We start from the raw sequence: 19,879 nt of genomic DNA on the forward strand, positions 1-19,879 counted from the left end.
TCTTTTGTGTGTGACAATAACGTTTGCCTTTATATTTATATATACATATATGTGTGTGTGGGTGTGTGTGTGTGTGTGTGTGTGTGTGTGTGTGTGTGCCACTCTGTGTGTGTGTACGTATGTGTCCACTGATGGGAATCGGTCCTAGACCGAGCGCGCATCAGGCGAACGCTTTGCCACTGGGCAGGAAAAACAACAAGAGACAACATTACTACTTACTGATAACTATTCCACTCGTCCCATCTCGAAAAGTCGGCAATATTTTAAACTGTTTATTTTCCTACTTAACACAAGTTCCAAAATTCAACCAATGGATACAGTAAATGACAGAAAAGGGTAGTTACATTACATTAAAGGGACATTACTGAGTTTGCTGCATCCCAAGATGTTTCCGACTAATAAAATAGTTCTACGATTAAACTTACATATTAAATACAGTTTATTGTCTAGAATATCCGTGTCTGTATATTCAATGTGTTTCTGGTCGTCTTAATATTTGTAAGAAGCCCAAACTGGATTTTATCTTCGAATAATTTCGGAGGTACAAAAACAAATATTTTAGGAAATAAAATGAAATTTAACACAGTACAAATATTAGAACGATCAGAAACACGTTTAATATACAGCCACTAATATGTTATGCAGAAAAATATATTTGATATGTAATTACAATCGTTAAAACATCTGTTAGTCGACAACATCTTTAAAAATTGCAACAAATTCAGGAATGTCCCTTTAAATGTGAGATTTGGTGTGGTCCGAGAAGCAATTGGCTACGAAAATTCCCGAAGAGCCACGGAAATCCTTCCGGAAAAAAGACACAGTTGCGCATGTCCCGCACCAGTATGTATTGCTTTGTCCTGGACGAAAGTGCTGGCGCAAATTAGAACTCTTGCCGAGGATACATGTGCATGGACCTTTAATGGATATTGGGGCGTTAATAGAGTTTTCCCTTCTTACTTCCTAGATCTTTTCGTATTCAAGAAATCGTACACAATTGTTTCGAAGGTAAGTGAGTTAATAGTCGGCAACTTAGTGCACGGGGAACATTAAGGCAATATTTTCCTTATATTAAAGGTATTTAAGGAGACCCGGACATAGTAAAAACACACTTACTACATTCCTACGGACTATCGGCAACTATATCAGATAGGATCAGTGTGTTGATAGTATTCAATACCTGTATAAAAATATCAGGACTATACTCTGTTATATAGCTACTGAAATTACTCCAGAACTAACATTTCTTAGAAAACGTTTATCGGCTGACCCTATTTCGTTGAATGGGCCAGATAATCGGGGGAATTCCCATCTAATTTTATACTTGGTTTCTCATAATATAGCGTCATAGCGACACTCGTCATATTGATTTATCGCCTCAATGTAATGACAACATTTACTCATGCAAAATACAAACACAAATACAATTACAATTAATAGATTCAACAGAGCCACAATCATTCCTCATTATATTATAACATAATTTCCTAAAATAAAATACAATCACAACTACAGTTTTAATAAGGGCAAAGTCTCACCTCTCCATATTATAACATCATTTACTAATGCAAAATACAAACATAATTACAGTTTTAATAAACTCACAATCTCACCTCACCATATTATAACATCATTTACTAAAACAAAATACAAACACAACTACAGTTTTAATAAACTCACAGTCTCACCTGTCCATATTATAACATCATTTACACAATCAAACACAACTACAGTTTTAATAAACCACAATCACCATATTATACAAACACAACTACATTTGCATAAACTTACTAATCTTGCCTCACCATATTATAACATTATTTACTAAAGCGAAATACAAACAGAACTAGTTTTAATAAACTCACAATCTCACCTCACCATATTATAAACTCATTTACTAATGCAAACTACAAACACAACTACAGTTTTAATAAACTCACAATCTCGCCTCACCATATTATAGCATAATTTACTAATGCAAAATACAAATACAGCTACAGTTTTAATAAACTCACAGTCTCGCCTCACCATATTACACAGCATAATTTACTAAAGTGAAATAACTCATAATATCGCATCACCATATTATAATATCATTTATTAATACAAACTACAAACACAACTACAGTTTGCATAAACTCACAGTCTCGCCTCACCATATTATAACATAATTTACTAATGCACGTAAAATAGATGGGTATATTTATTTCCACTGTTTACAGAAATCAACAGTTTACATAGCTCATTTAGCTGATAGGAAGGTCCTTTTATTAAAACAATAAAAATTAAAAAACATGGCAGTGGCTTCCATGCAGTCGTTAAATTAGTATTTCTCTTTGTTGTACATATCGGGAAATGCTGGGTTAATAGACAGTTTTGTAGACGTTCCATTCAAAATCCAATCGGAGCTACACTGCCTATTTTATTTATTTTGGAGAGTGATTTTTCACTCGCCTTAGCATATTGAGGTATGCGATTTTCCACTCGCCTATAATTTTCAAAAACCATGGACTAATACTATATCACCTCACTGTCTTATAACACCATTTACTAAAGCAAAATACAAATACATGTATAAACGTTGTTTTGTTAAAGCAGTGTGTGACTTTTGACCGGGGGTGGGGGGGGGGGGGTATGGGGGGGGGACAGGTGGGTATTGGCACGAGAAGCATCGTTATTAATATCACCAGACACACGAAATAATTTAAATAAAACCAATTTTGTTTATCATTAATATTATTGTTTCGGGGAATCCTAGTAATATTTGAAAATTAATAGATAAACAGAATTACTAATGCACTATTATTTCTGTCATTTAAAACTGATATGAATGTGTTTAAACAAGTTTTAAGGAGGCATTACGTAGCTTAGTGGTAAAGCGCTCGCCTGATGCACGGTCTATCCATGTTGGTGAGTCCATTGGGATATTTCTTGTTCCAACCAGTGCACCACGACTGGTATATCTAAAGCCACGGTGTGTGCTATCCTGACTGTGGGATAGTGCATATAAAAGATCCCTCACTACTAATGGAAAACAAATGTAGACTATATGTCACAATGACCAAATGATTGACATCCAATAGCCGATGGATAATAAATCAATGTGCCCTAGTGGTATCGTTAAAAAACAACAAACTTTTAAACTAGTTTTACTACTACACCTGTACAGTGTAACAGTAGCCCGAGTGAGAAACCGGCAGCCAAAATACCCCGGGCTACCCCGCTACGGTCGAACCCTGCGTATGTAACTGTAAACCCGGTCTGTACACCCGCTTTTCCCGGAAAAGGGAAGTCACGTGACTAGTACCATGGTTGTAGCGCTGTGACGAAGGTGAAACTCGACTTAATGGATGAGAATAAAGAAGATATTTCTTTTGGTAGAAGATGAAATCTTGGATAATATGTTTTGGATTATGAGATGTCACGCGCATGACATAGTTGACCCTCACGAGATTTGCACTTTCATTGTGCATACAAATACTTGTTAGGCCGACCTACTTACACGTACGCAGTCTAACACGGAACTATTTCTTCCATTGTACAAGAATGTGTTATATGCATTGTGTGTTATATGTATTGATCCGTATGTATGTATGGTAAGTTTAATCGTAGAAATATTTTATTAGTCCAAAACATCTTACAATGCAGCGAACTCAGAAATGTCCCTTTAAAGTACATAATAAGAAATTTAAACCCCCCCCCCAAAAAACCTGTCAATTCAACGAATATGAGGACTATTGGGCACCATGGTCCAAATTCCTAGAAACAAGGCATCTCAGTATAATGTTTTAGATAAATTTCCCACAACACAAAATACACTAGCTCTAAGTTTTCTCTGTTTCGTCCTTTTTTCTCTCTTGTTTTGCCTTTCTTCCATTCTTTAACTCATTTTCTTTTATTTCAAGTTTCCATTGCTGACCCCATTTATAGAATGTTTATGCATTAATACATGTATATCCATCTATATTAGTACTGTTGGAATATGCTATATATATATATATACACACACATAGATACACACACACACACACATACAATCACACACACACACACACACATATACACACATACACACACACACAGACACACACACACACTCACACACACATATATATAGTTATAATTTTATTATATATTAATTTTAATTTTTTTTACGATTCCCATCGAAACCTCCCACAAAGCTCCCTTGGCATTCCACCTCATGTCACTGCCCCCCCCCCCTCCCCTTCCCTAAATGAATTTTGTGGATCCGTCACTCAAATATATATTAAATACTAATATAAATTATTTAGCTTTTCAGTTCGCAAAAATTAGGTAAATCGTAGGTAAATGGAATGTTCACATCGAGAAAAATGTTTAGGATTTGGAGTATCGATGATAAATCAGTGGCGGATCCAGAACATCAATTGGGGGGGGGGGGAACAGTGACATGAGGTGGAATGCAAGGGAACTTTGGGAGAGGTTTGGAGGGGGATCGTAAAAAAAAAAAAAATTAATATAAAATAAAATTATAACTATCGCAAAATTGGGGGGGGGGGGGCGGGCCCCCTAGATCCGCCTCTGTAAATAGCTAAACAGAATATTACATGTTTTCTGGCCACACAGAATATACAGCGTTCTTAAATGTGATGAAAATGTATCTACATTTTTCAGTGCATTGAAATCAGAAGTAAACATTGCCTATTTACTCTTTACGTTTTTTGACGTTATATAAATTAGTAGCAATACCGTGCACAACGTTTGTATTACGTAAGTAGCTTTACGCAATGATCGGTGAAAGAACGTGCGTTCAACACATACACAGCTTTGTTTAAAATTTAAATAAGGCGTATTAAAAATATTGTTTGTTTCCGGTTACCCGACCGACCCTAATTTGAACCTGCCGACCATAAAACCTTTTCTGTATATCCAAACATTTTTTTTTTTTTAATATAACAACGATTTCCACGAAAACATTCCAAAACTATCACAAGCACTAATTTGGTGTCATTTAGGGGATAACCCTACTGTGTTTTCCGATTTGCGGACGTATATCGGTGGTTTTACTGTCGCAAATTTAGTTTTATTGGCGACTCGTTGGCCACGAAATGTTTTCTTCTAACAATTGATTGATGGAGTTACTTCCCTTCAAATTGAAGTTCGGTAACTTTCGAGAGATATCGGGCGAAGAGTCGGAAAATTGTTTTCACGAATATATGCGATCTTTTCCGATTTACTCTACATCTAGCGTATAACATAGCGTATAATAATAATAATAATAATAATAATAATAATAATAATAACTATATTTAATGATTTACTCCAGCTACAAACTGGCCTTGTCGAAATTTAGTGACCTTCTGATAAACTAGGGGAGGGAATGTTTACCGATACTGATGGAGTTTACTGCCAAATCAAATGATTAAATATGTCAGTAAGATCTCGATGCGTTTCGTTATTTTTTGTAAGTGGTCACTGGGTACTTCGCGGGTTTCCTCTAAAAACAGTGTCAGAATGACCATGTGTTTGACGTCCAATAGCCGATGATATTAAAGATAAAAATCAATGTGCTCTAGTGGCGTCGTTAAATAAAACAAACTTTACTTTTCAACATTCATTTGAGCATCCTGAGCATTTGTACTGCATTTCTATTCGTTGGACCAATTGATTGCTTCAAACCAAATGTGTACTTTAATACTGCAGTGCTCTACAAAGCAAGTTCAAATTTACTCTTCCCTGGCCAGTAAAGTACAATATTTTAGTCGCCAGCCACTTATATTAAGTAGCCAGCTAATATATATACCTGTAATTATATCGATTCATCTGCCATTTTACGGCACATTACTAATGCCGTAATTGTTATTAGGACCGCATTCGAATGAACTTGTGAAGGGGTAATTCTTAGTTGTTAAATAGTAATTACAAGTTACTGTTTGTGTCCGGTGCCATTAAAACAGTGAAGGACTATTAACTATCATTATCAAATTGCGTACCCAATAATTTTATTAAACGAAATTAAGCGAATTACTATTTTAATGGCACTGCTAAGATATGCATTAAATAGCTGTACTCATTAAAAGTTAAATAAAAGCATTGTGATAATAATTACCAGGCTTCAACGTGTTACTAGTAGTTACCAATCGGCTACATTACTTTTGGTTTAAATAATACTTATTTTCGTCAAATACTGCCTTGCAAAAATATGTAAATACTGTTTTGTAAATAGTTGTATCTTTAAAGCCATCTAAAGTCGAGTCATGAAAATATAAACATGTGTTCATCCTCCACTGGTGAACACGACTTCCGACGTGATTAAAACAACATTCATGACTGGAGACGTCGTTATTGTAGAGGGACCCGTTATCACGATAAGCACGACACGATTGGAGCGCAGCATAACGCACATATAAGTCGACATTTAAAATAATGAACATTTGAGTTTGAAACAGACAAGTAAAGTAACACACAATGAATCAACAATCTCATTTTAATACATAAATAAAACCTGGCTCTAAATGGGACAGGACTGACTTGGTCCAAAACTAAACTGGGGCCATATCATTTCCAAACGCTTGAAATTCAAGTTAAGGGAGATAACATCGTAACGAAGTATTGCCTCCCTTAACGTCACCGTTATTCATAGTCCGATTAACTTGTCTTAAACTTATTTTTCCAACAAACTACCGATAGAAAACACGTTTTATGGAAGATACATTGCTACTGGTCCACATTGTTTTCCTATGTCCAGTTTTGTTTACAGATTAAAGTAAAATTATTGGACAGTCCAGTGTACGAGATTAACGGTATCCCGATATCCCGGGGATACCAGAATTTAATTTTGGATACCAGACTTCAAGAATATCCCACAGGGATACCATAAAATGTTGTGTGTTTTTTTTTATTAATCCTGCGTTGTTTTTTTTCGCTGAAACAATGAAAGTCGTCATTTACTGGTGAAGTTAAGTAACAGTATTTTCGAGCTCGTACCCAGTCCAATGCTATCTCGTAACAATATCTCCCCCAACTCGTACCCAGTCTAATACTACACTGGAGAAATAGCGACGTAGCAATAGACTGAGAACTGCTAAGTCGCTATTGTTTTTGTTGGATGTTTCCCCCCTTGAAATTTTATTTGGGGTATTGATTCCACATCTGCAGAAATTGATACAGGTAGGTTTATTATTAGTAATGTCAGAAACACTTGTAGATTACTGCTAGAAATTAATTTATGTCAGCATTACTCAAAAATAGATGCAGCAAATTGTTTTGCCGATTCCGTTTGATTGTGAATTTCACGAATTCCGCGATGTCGATTGCAGCTTAATGAGAACAGTGCCGTCCAAGTTTGTTACGATGTTATTTATGAATTTCATTTAAGTGGGATACTAAATTCTCAGGTGGGATACCAGATTTTGAAATGTTAGTATCCAACTGGGATACTGCCTCAATTTTGTAATCTCGAACACTGCTCAGTCGCCAACTGGCGAATGTGATTTTATTTTTCAGAGGCCAGGGAATGTTTTTAGTCGCCATGGCGAGTATTTTACTCGCATTGTAGAGCACTGTACTGGATGCATACAGAATAAAACTAACATTGCAAATTATAAAATTGGTAAGTCTACCATTTCTTAGATACACCAGGAAAGATAATATTATTAACATTTGTTTTTAATGTTATTGTTGGACAGATAAATATAGAACCCTTCTTTTCAGTTTTCATTAAAAGAAATTGTTATAACTTAATTACTGGTTTCTATCCAATTAAGGTTCAATCAAGTCTGTCCTGGACCAGTACAGAAGTTAAGTGTTAGTATGAGAGTAAACCCTCTGCCTATTATTAAACAGCAAGGGGTCTTTTGTATGTACTCTCCCACAGATAGGTTAGCACCATGTTGCCCTCAAAATCAAAATGCCTTGCCTTTTATAAATTTATAAGTTGCCCATGTAAAAAGAAGCCTTTAAACACACCTATGTGGATAGTACTACATATGTCCTTTTTTTTACTGACTTCAAACCCTGAGTGAGTGATCCGCAAGGCTCAATGGGTAGATGTAAAACCACTTGCACCAACCAGTGATCCATAACTGGTTCAACAAAGGCCATGGTTTGTGCTATCCTGCCTGTAGGAAGCGCAAATAGAAGACCCCATGCTGCCTGTCGTAAAAGAGTAGCCTATGTGGCGACAGCGGGTTTCCTCTAAAAAAAACCAGTGTCAGAATGACCATATGTTTGACGTCCAACAGCCGATGATAAGATAAAAAATCAATGTGCTCTAGTGGCGTCATTAAATAAAACAAACTTTACTTTACTTTATATTATGGATGATAAATTATATCTGAAATCTATTGAGATGTCTTTGGTGTCATATGTATAAAAAGACAACAAGTATTTAGTAAAAATATATTAAGCACTAACTTAAATCCTTTTTGGTTTTCTCGTATTCATAAAGAATAGTAGACATTTTTTAAATGATTATTCACATATAAAAGGTTATCTGGATCCACAAAGTATTGGATCTTGTCAATTAAACAGCATTTGTAATTGTATGATGACCAACACAGTTTGTCTATCGCACAAAATAGTCACCAAGTCTTAAAATGATTCATGTGCTCATATGAAAGAAAAAGACAATAATCAAACAATTAGCAACAAAAAACAAACCCCACGCTACGAACCCACCTCCCGTTTAAAAAAAAAAAAAAAAAAAAAAACCCAAACAAAACAAATACCACCCCAAAACACCGAATTACCCCTCCACCCCACCCCACCGAAAACAAACAGACAAAAAGCCAAACCCCCCCCCCCCCAAAAAAAAAAAAAACACACACACAAAAACCCCAACAACAACACAAAAACAAACAAAAACAAACCCACAACCCCAAAACAAAACAAAACAGCAACAACAACAACAACAACAAAGTAAACTAGGAAAATGTATTTTATATTTTATGTCTATGCACAACTCCCCATAATCAATCTTACTGTCCATAATATTATATCTAGAACTACTATTAATAACATAACTAGTTAACGTTTTTTTTTTTGACATCTAAAATCTGTTCCCGACCATTTTTGTGGTGTGGTGTCGTTCAGCATCTATTCTGTTCTATTCTATTCTATTCTATTCTGTTCTGTTCTGTTGTGTTGTATTGTATTGTATTGTATTGTATTGTATTCTGTTCTATTGTATTGTATTGTATTGTATTCTGTTCTATTGTATTCCGTTCTATTGTATTGTATTGTATTCTATTGTGTTCTATTCTATTTTGTTCTATTCTATTCTATTGTGTTCTATTCTATTATATTCTGTTCTGTTCTGTTGTATTGTATTGTATTCTGTTCTATTGTATTGTATTGTATTGTATTCTATCATATTATTCTATTTTATTCCATTTTATTCTATTCTATTCCATTCTATTCTATTGTATTATATTCTGTTGTATTCTATTCCATTGTACTGTATTGTATTGTATTCTATTCTATTGCAGAGCGATTTACAGAAAGATAGACGAGAATTGAAGTCAAAGTAACATTTTAAATAAGATTTTAAAGGGACATGCCTGAGTTTTATCGACTAACAGAGACTTTTTTTTAACGATTGTAATTACATATCAAATATATTTTTCTGCTTAAAATATTAGTGGCTGTATATTAAACGTGTTTCTGATCGTTCTAATATTTGTACTAAGTTAAATTTCATTTTATTTCCTTTTTTTTCCGTACGTACGAAATTATTTGAAGACAAACTCCAATTTGGGCTTCTTATACATTGAATATACAGACACTAATATTCGAAACAAGAAAATATATTTAATATGTAAGTTTAATCGTAGAAATATTTTATTAGTTGGAAACATCTTACAATGCAGCAAACTCAGGAATGTCCCTTTAAGATTATTTGTGAGAATATGTTATCTTAGACCACAATGTTAAAAACCGTAAATTGTTTGTGTAAAGCTAATTTCAGTGAGATAAAAAAACACAAAAAACATGTCGACTACCAAACGTGGCATATCCAAACTATAAATTGTTGTGTAACGCTAATTTCAGTGAGATGAATAAAACAACAACAACATGTCGACTACCAAACGTGGCACATCCAAACTATAAATTATTGTGTAACGCTAATTTCAGTGAGATAAAAAAAAACAAAAAACATGTCGACTACCAAACGTGGCACATCCAAACTATAAATTGTTGTGTAGCGCTAATTTCAGTGAAATAAAAGAACAAAATATGTCGACTACCAAACGTGGCACATCCAGACCATAAATTCTTTTTTAACGCTAATTTCAGTGAGATGAAAAAACAACACGTCGACTACCAAACGTGGCACATCCAGACCATAAATTCTTGTGTAACGCTAATTTCAGTGAGATAAAAAAAAAACCCACAACAACATGTCGACTACCAAACGTGGCAAATCTAGACTATAAATTGTTGTGTAACGTTAATTTCAGTGAGATGAAAAACCATGTCCACTACCAAACGTGGCACATCCAGACGAGGAAAACGAAGACGTTCTGTTAACCCAGCTGCTGTTCAGTCACGTGATGATAACGTCACAGAATATGATCAAGAAGTTCCATCCAAAAGATTACGACCACGCCCCGTTGCTAGTACGAGCAAGGAGTGTTCACAACGACAAGGAATCAGAAGAAAGCAACAAGCCATCAATGGTATGCATATCTTTAGACTCAAATCTACATAGCTAAGTCAAACCAGACCAAGAGCTTGTGAAATGTCTAGAGTCTAGAATCAAGTTTGTAATAAAGTGTGAGACCTAAAGAAATGGCGAGATTAATTTTAGTAATGCCGCAAACTACTAATGATTTCTTTCATTTCAACATCAGAAAAAGAAGTTTGTTTTGTTAACGACACTACTAGAGCACATTGATTTATTAATCATTGGCTATTGCATGTCAAACATTTGGAAATATTGACATATAGTTTTAGACAGGAAACCCGCTACATTGTTTCATTACTAGCAAGGGAACTTTTATATGCACTATCTCACAGACATGATAGTACATACCACAGCCTTTGCTATACCAGTCGTGGTGCACTGGCTGGAACGAGAAATAGCTCAATGGGCCCAACTACGGTCAACATAAGAACGACACATTAATTATAATTCACTTAATAATATCCAATGACAATATACGTTTGTTTTGCTTAAATTTGATTACCAGAAGCAGTAGTAGTGTTTACATCGAAATATTACGATTTGAACAGTGTATATTTCGAAATGTTTTGTGAAAAAAAGAGAGCAGAACATAACAAAACTTTTCTAAACGTACGGATAAATGTTCCTTTTGCCTATTTTTATGAAACACCTCCCATTTCTCCTACAAAACTTTCAGGGCGTTGGCCAAACCCTATCCTATACAACCTCCCCTCTTTCTGTATTGGGCTAATTAAATCGTAAATTATTAAAATTAAAAAGTTTATTTTTAGACGGCCAGACCTATTTTGCGGCAAAAGTTTAAATCAAAATTAAGTTATGAATTTTTTGTATTTTTTTGGAATGCGCTTCAAATTTTTTAATTTCCCTATATTTTATTTAGACCATTAATTTCAAAATTGCCCGGTAAATTTTCTGTCCCGAGTCAAGCCCCTGGCTATCCAGAGACAGGACTCAATATAGACATGCTCGAAACCTTAGTGGTATATGAGCATGTTAAAATTAACCATTTCTCCTGGGAAGGGAGATATCACTTCTATTACTTTTTAGTTCTAGATTAAAGCCTGAGCAAAACAATGAGAAGTTGTATGCAAGTGACGTCATTGGAGATTTGAGTCCTCACCGTAGTTGTATAAGCAATAGCACGAGTCCTTCTCAAGCGGCTATCTGGTCGTCTGCTTATACACTGTCCACCAACATGTATATATAATGGGCAGTCACCTGAACAGATTATCTGTTGATATATCAGAAGAATGCATTATTGCAAATACTTTTAAATTTAAATATTTGCTTGTATTGGAAATGGAACAGCCACATTTGTTAATGAAATTTGAAATAGTTTTAGTTTTAATCAACTTGATTTTGACTGTCACATGTTTCTGATAGTTCATTTTTCAATAATTAAAGGGAAAGTTCAGAGTTTGCTGCAATTTGTAAGATGGTATCGACTAACAGCCTTTTTAACGATTGTAATTACATACCAGTATCAAATATATTTTTCTGCATAAAATATTAGTGGCTGTATATTAAACGTGTTTCTGATCGTTCTAATATTTGTACTAGGTTAAATTTCATTTTATTTCCTAAAGTATTTTTTTTTTCGTACGTATGAAATTATTTGAAGACAAAATCCAGTCTGGGCTTTGTACAAATATTAAGATGACCAGAAACACATTGAATATACAGAAACTGATATTCTAAATAAGAAAATATATTTGATATGTACGTTTAGTCGTAGAAATATTTTATTAGTCGGAAACAATGCAGCAAACTCAGGAATATCCCTTTAAGTTTCCGTTACATTCATTACAATTTAACTTTATCCCATTGGTCCAACCGTAGCAAAGCCAGTTTGTTCATTTCACGATGAAAGTAAAATTAACGTCAAGGAATGTCTTATGATGACGTCACTATATATTTGTATTTTGTATTTTTGAGCGTTATTGTTTATGAACAATTCAAATAATGACTATTAAATTATGAATATGCACTTTTAGTGTTTTATTAGTACATTTCAAATTTAATTATAAAGATTGTCTGTTATTTATTTTTCGTTCATCTGGGTATGAACAAAACATTCATCCGCAAATTTACGTGTGAACAGCTTCGCCGATTCACACACTGCGGATGATAAAGAATTAGGACACTATTAACCATAATGTATTCGCTATAATTCTACATTTTGTTTCTGTGACAAAAATACTATGTTACACTAATTTATCATAGTCATTGTTTGTTTCAGGCAAAACCTTAAAATTTAAGAATATTGTTATTTTAATGGATTAAATATTAATGTATATAAAAATTTAGTATTTGTCTTCATTCGCATATGTTCATATATAATACGGTATACACTTAGTAATTCTTAATGAACTGATTTTTAGAAACTATATGTCAAGAATTATAATTATGAGTGAAATATGTGTAATCAGACACTACATAAACTGACCCATTACATCAGTTATGAATATGGTTTATATATATATATATATATATATATATATATATATATATATATATATATATATATTAAACGGCTTTAAAAACGCAACACTTATTGTATCAATCACGTCATATTTCATTTAATAAATTGTTTGAAATCATTTTACATTGTATGACAGACCACACATTAGTGCTATTTACTTTAAAGTTGATTTAAGGTAAGTCTCAGGATTTATGCATGAGCGAAACATTTTTGAGCTTAACCTGATTTTAAAAATTCAATATCTGGTATGGCCACCACGTGAGTGGATGCACACGTTACATCTCCTACGCATCGATTGAATCACGCGTCGGATCGTTCCTTGGGGATTCCTTGTATAGACCCGACGTCCTAATTCATCCCAGAGGTGCTCGATAGGATTCAGTTCGGGAGAAAGAGAAGGCCAATCCATGACGCCGACAATGTTGTTTGCTTGTAGAAACTCCGTCGTCAGCCTAGCGGTGTGGGGACGGGCGTTATCGTGTTGAAAAATACCGTTGTGCATGTGGTGGTACATAAATGGCAAAACAACTGGTGCCAAGATTTCATCTCCGTATCGTTGTGCATTAACTGCATGTCGGAAAATTACAAGGGATGTACGGCGGTTGGAGGCGATACCTGCCCAAACATGGACACTTCCGTTGCCCCATCTGTCATGCTCCATGACACAACAGTCTGCATATCTCTCTCCGCGTCGACGCCAAACACGTTTCCGCCCGTCAGCTATACTCAAACTGAATCTCTATTCATCGGAAAAGAGTGCGTTGGCCCAATGATTCCTTGTCCATCGGATATGTTTCCTGGACCATTGCAAACGCCGAGATCTATGTCTAGGAGTTAGGACAGGTCCTTTATAGGGTCGGAAAGCGTAAATGTGTGTCTCCTTCAGGCGACGTCGGAGAGTTTCCGGGTGAATGGTTCGGCTGAAAGAAGGAAAATGTCTTTTTAGTGGACATAAAAGATATGGACTGTGAAAACTTGAATTGGTGTGCCAGTTGTACGAACCTTACCCGTGATGTCCCCTAACTTGTCTGGCGGTAGACGTTGCGATCAGGAATTGATTTATGAGGTGCCACGTCCTGATGAATTTGTCTTGTCGTTGAGTAGTTATCCTGGGCCTTCCGGGTCTTGGGCCATCTTTGGGTACACCCGTCTGTTTCACCCTATTCATAGCCTCAAAACAGTAGCTGCGTGACACCGAAAGTGTCTAGCTACCTGATGCATGGACATGTTGGCACGCAACATCCCACGAGCCTGATTCTGTTCATTTACTTTGAGTCTAGGAATGTTGTTTGAAATGATTTAATACAAGTTGTGTGTGTTTTTGGTGTGGTAACACTTTAGCTATCAGCACCAAAACATTTCATAAAATTCCGTGCACGCTTCATTTGCATGGGCCTTATTATGGCTAATTGTATTCCTGCACTCAATGTCACGCTTCACTAGGTATTGAGCTGAAAATTAGTGAGCACGTTTACTGATCACTCACGACGTATATGTGCAGTACAGCATTAACAAAGCTTGAATTATGAACAAAAGATAGCAATCCAAAAATGTTGCGTTTTTAAAGTGGTTCAGTATATATATACATAAACAAAACCCTAATCAAACTAACAAGGTTAGTAGAAATCGCAGATTTATATCCACCAAAAACCGGGCGAAATGGAAACGTATTAAACACAAACATGACGAAATCAAAATGGCGAAGAAGAACATAATTAACATTTCCCACAAAAAATTAAACGATATAGAGTACAAACTTTTAGGAAAAGGATTGTCATTTTGTCCAACTCCCAAACCCGCTAACCAAAATATTTTAGCGGGTGATATACTCAAATTCTGTAGACGTTTACGGTTAATAGAATATTTTGGCAAACAAACACATATTACTAATGATAATGATGCTAATAATGATGACAAATACAAACTATTATTTTCCAAGTTTAGGCCACATTCAAGTTGGACACCACCTCCCGGAAGAGATCAATGTCTTGACATCTTCATACACATTATAACACAAAGCATATTGAAAGAAAATAAAAAAAAGAAACATTTTGGAAATATATCAAAAAGTGAAAGGAAGGCTCTAAGGAAATTAATAATGGATGACTCAATAGTCATAAAAAAAAGCCGAAAAAAGTTCTACCATTGTAATTATGAACAAAGACAGTTATATTGCAGAAGTCACGAGACAGCTATCAGACAAACGATTTAAAAAAACCCAGAAACAGACTTAACTGAGGCTCATATAAAAACTGTTAGCAAAATAATACATCAAATGCGCAATAATCAAGAAATTACAGAGGATGTATTTAAATGTTTAAAACACGAGGAACGTCAGACTCCACAGTTCTACATTTTACCTAAAGTACACAAAACTGTTAATAAAGACCTCCCTCTGGGATATCCAGGAAGCCCAATCATATCCGGATGTAATTGACCAACAGAACGTATTTCGTGTCTCATAGATGACATTCTGAAGCCACACGTCGAAAAATTAGACTCATATGTACGTGACACATCGGACTTTCTTACAAAATTGCGTAATATACCAAATGTATCCAAAGAATCATTCCTCGTAACTATGGACGTTTCATCTTTATATACAAACATTCCTCACAACGAAGGGATTGAAGCAATAGAAAGAAATCTAACTGGTGATAATTACAACTCCAACATACCCATTAAAACAATGAGTAAACTAGTTGCAACAATATTAGAATCAAATAATTTTCAATTTAATGGTGAAAAATACAAGGCACTGCAATGGGTACAAGAATGGCCCCTAGTTATGCTAATTTATTTATGGGTTGTTTTGAAAAAGTTCTGCTGAGCAAATGTGTTAGATCGCCGCTACTTTGGCTTAGATATATAGATGACATATTTTTTATTTGGGACCATTCTGAACAAGATCTTAATAAATTCATTGAATCTGCCAATCAACAGCACCCTACCATTCAATTTACATACACATATTCAAGGAATAAAGTTACATTTTTAGATGTCGATGTCATTAAAACAGATAGTGGGTCTTTTTCATCAACTGTTCACACAAAAGTAACAAACACACACCAATATTTACATTTCAAATCAGCTCACCCCAAGGCATGTAAAAAAGGAATTCCTTTCAGTCAAGCTAAAAGGTACACCAGAATCATTTCAAACAGTGACACGTTACAAACTGAACTAAATAGTTTGAAAAAACACTTCTTGAATAGACTTTACCCTCTTGCCATTGTAAATAATGCTATAGAAAAAACATTAATTGGACCCAAAGAAAAACATATCGAATCTCCTGCATCTTACGTCTGAACAAGGAACAATGATACCTTTTGTCATAACATACAACCCATGCCTACCAAATATTGGCCATACATTACACAGATATTGGGGAATTCTCGAACAGTCAAGTAAACTCAACATACTAGCACAAAGTAAACCAATTGTTGCTTTTAAAAGACCACATAATCTTAAAGACATGCTTGTTCATTCTAAACTACAATCTAATGATGATAATAAAAAGCGCTCTGCATTAAAAAGTGGTAAAAGTAAATGTAAAAATTACAAATTCCTTAAAGAAAAAACGCACTTTGAAAGCAGTCAAACTGGACGCGTTTATCCCATAAAACATACTATGACATGCTGTTCTTCAAACGTGATTTATCTTATCACCTGCACAAAATGTAGTATGCAATATGTAGGACAAACAGGGGGTAAGCTGTCTTTACGTATGAATGGACATCGTAGCGACATCAATTTATATCCTAGCAAATCTACGTTGGTTAATACCCACTTTAATACGAATTATCATTCCATATCTAACTTTTCTTTTATGCCTATTGAACAAGTATTTAGCAATGATGAACATCATCGACTAGTTAGAGAAACTTTTTGGATACACGAACTGAGAACGAAAACGCCACATGGACTTAATGATAACGTTATATTTCATGTAAACACATCTTAGGCATTCAGTAACGTTATAAATATCCAATGCAGTACAGTGACATTACTTTGTGTTTCCATGTTCCATAATTAATTAAATAATCTTGTCTTTATAGTAATTTAACAAAATTGCTATAAAATGCATTTATACACTTATTATTACCTTTTTCTATTTAAAATGTGACATTGTTCTTTAAAATTTCAATATGTTCAGTTAGTGGTCTAATGTCTGTTTTGACGGCTACTTTTCAATGCATTAACCTGCTGTTTTAGACTACTGTTGTATCTACGCAGATCCTGTACAAATTGATAAAACAATATTACAATAATGGAAATGAGAGTGTATAAAAAATAAAAAATAATCTGTTTGTCTCAATGACGTCATGATGAGAATGACGTCAGGATGACGTTACGTCATCTTAATGTTAATTTGACAAAAGGCAATATGCCGAAACATGTCATTATTAAATAACTGAACTGTTGGTAGTAGTTTTATTATTATTATTTTTTTAAATGTAATTTTGTTTAACCGATTAACTAGACGAGGTTGATATTTTACATATTCAAATACTCGAGTAACGAATTCTATTTATCCTATAACACTTGTAAAATAACATTTTAATAAATATTTTAGTTTATCACAGTACTAAAGTTGCCGCCATCGGTAATATGACATCATCGCGATTAGCACTAATTAGTTACGCGTCAATGATTTAAAAATAAATCCTTGAAAACGTTACGCTTAGGTACACAGGTCTTGTTGGCTTGTAAGCAAATGACCCATCCACAGCAACACATTACCTAGAGAACTTGGAAATGTGCATACCATTATTAACCGGTTAATAAACTAAATTATCACATGAATTTATGACATGAATTTCATGGGTAAGCTATATATAAATATATACATCATAAAGTCTGATGCACTTTGTTGGTGACATTAGTTTGATTGATTTTCAAATTAGATGCAGAAAATAGTGCATCTAAAAGTGCTACGCCTAGAAGAGGCAGAAGCCGAGGCAGAATGAAACAGGAACATGAAGACATCATACAGACCAACTGGGACTATCTCTTAAAGGAGATTGACGCTGAATATCTAAAAGATCATATGTTTACGAAACACATACTGGATCACGATGACCTTGATGAAATTGGCAGTGAAAAAACAAAGAAGAAAAGAACTGAAATATTTATGTCTAAACTATTGAGAGCAGGTCCGGATGCATATGATGTGTTTATTGCAGCGCTTGAGGAGGCAGGCTACCACCAAGCTGTAGAAAAAACTAAGAAAAGGTTTGTTTATATTCCTATACATTGAAAGTAATCGTTTGAACATTTTAAATAAAATACAGTTGTTTAATTCAACGTTTTCTTTTAATAGGGTGAATGAAAGAATGAATGTTTAAGGACACCCCAGCATGAAAAGTACATCAGCTTTTGGGTGTCAAACTAACGTACATGCAAAAGTGAATTCATCATCAACATCAGTATTCCAAAATTCCAAGACTTAAATTAAATCACAGTGTAAAGAACTCTGTATTTATTTATTTTTTCAAAATATGACAAATAAATAAATTTAAATTTATAATAAAATTCAGTATCATGAAGAAATAGCAACAAAAGTTCAGGATGAATTTCACATTATTGTTGCCAAATATATGTTTTCTAGTTTCCTTCTGATGATTGCACTCCACCAAAATGTGGTGTACCGTGCAAATATAAGGGCAGTGCTCATACTGAGGAGAAGGATCCTTCTTCAGAATAAATCAATGGGTTAAGTAAGTATGGCCGATGCGAGCACGACACAGGGCTATTTCATCCTTCCTGCACCGCCTATAGGAGTACTGCCACTCTGCCAAGACTGGCTTGACAGAATATTGCGTGTTTCCAACCGCATCATTCCATTTACCTTGCCAAGTTGTAAAGATAAATGGATTAATACACTTTTGTTTAAAATGAGTAGAAGGCACACTAACCGTGGCATGAAGGAAATCCAAAGCAGACTTGGTAGCTGAATCTGTCTTTTCATTACCCCTGATGCCAGCATGGCTGGGCACCCAACAAAAGACAACGTCTTTATTAAAAATGTATAAAAAGGCACACTTTCGTATCACCATTCCAATTAAGGGATGGTCCAGCTTCATACTATGCAAAGCTTGAAGACACGAAAGAGAATATGTGAAAATATACACTTGGATGCAATAGCATCCTTTATTTCTTTCAAAGCGTTATGACTTCCCAAACTTGATGCTGAGTCAGGCAATCCCATGGGAAAATATTGTAACTGATGAAAAACCTGTAGCACACGCAACAGAATTCCCATCTCTTGATCCATCTTTATAAATAGGAATGTAATCACGGTACTTGTCTTGAATTTGCATGAAATATTGTTTGTAAACAATAGCATCTGTACGATATTTCTTAAGATACGCATCATCAAACACAATTCTGGGTGGTTTGATACACCAAGCTGGCAAAACAAAATACGAAGGAGTTGCTAAAGTGTCTGTTAAATCAATACTGAAAAAAAAGCTTAGTGCGAAGACCAACTATAAGGGCAGCATGCAGTCTTGCATCAAAGAACTTCATATATTTGTTATTAAACACCACAATATGCGTATGATGTTTCGGTAATGATTTAATCTTAGTGTCATACTGCAGAAAAAGCTTTGCACGTCTAGCACTCAAACTAGGTTCGTGTGCATGAACATACAGACTCTCTACAGGAGATGTTCCTAAAACACCAATACGAAGCCTAAGTCCCTGGTTATGTATATGATCAAGCATCT

The 19,879-nt window shown here is 34.7% G+C and overlaps 1 protein-coding gene and 1 long non-coding RNA gene across 2 annotated transcripts in view; both read left to right on the forward strand.

Annotated features, from left to right (window-relative positions):
* Positions 1-19,879, forward strand: part of LOC121373619 (phospholipid-transporting ATPase ABCA3-like) — a 213,937-nt gene that overhangs the window by 7,524 nt on the left and 186,534 nt on the right. The gene's annotated exons all lie outside the window — the stretch shown is intronic.
* On the forward strand, positions 860-12,168 carry LOC121373621. Its single transcript, XR_005958103.1, has 3 exons — positions 860-1,008; positions 10,440-10,658; positions 11,714-12,168. It is a non-coding gene; the product is annotated as an uncharacterized LOC121373621 (long non-coding RNA).

The sequence above is a fragment of the Gigantopelta aegis genome, chromosome 5, assembly GCF_016097555.1.
Source record: "Gigantopelta aegis isolate Gae_Host chromosome 5, Gae_host_genome, whole genome shotgun sequence".
Taxonomy (NCBI): Eukaryota; Metazoa; Mollusca; class Gastropoda; order Neomphalida; family Peltospiridae; genus Gigantopelta; species Gigantopelta aegis.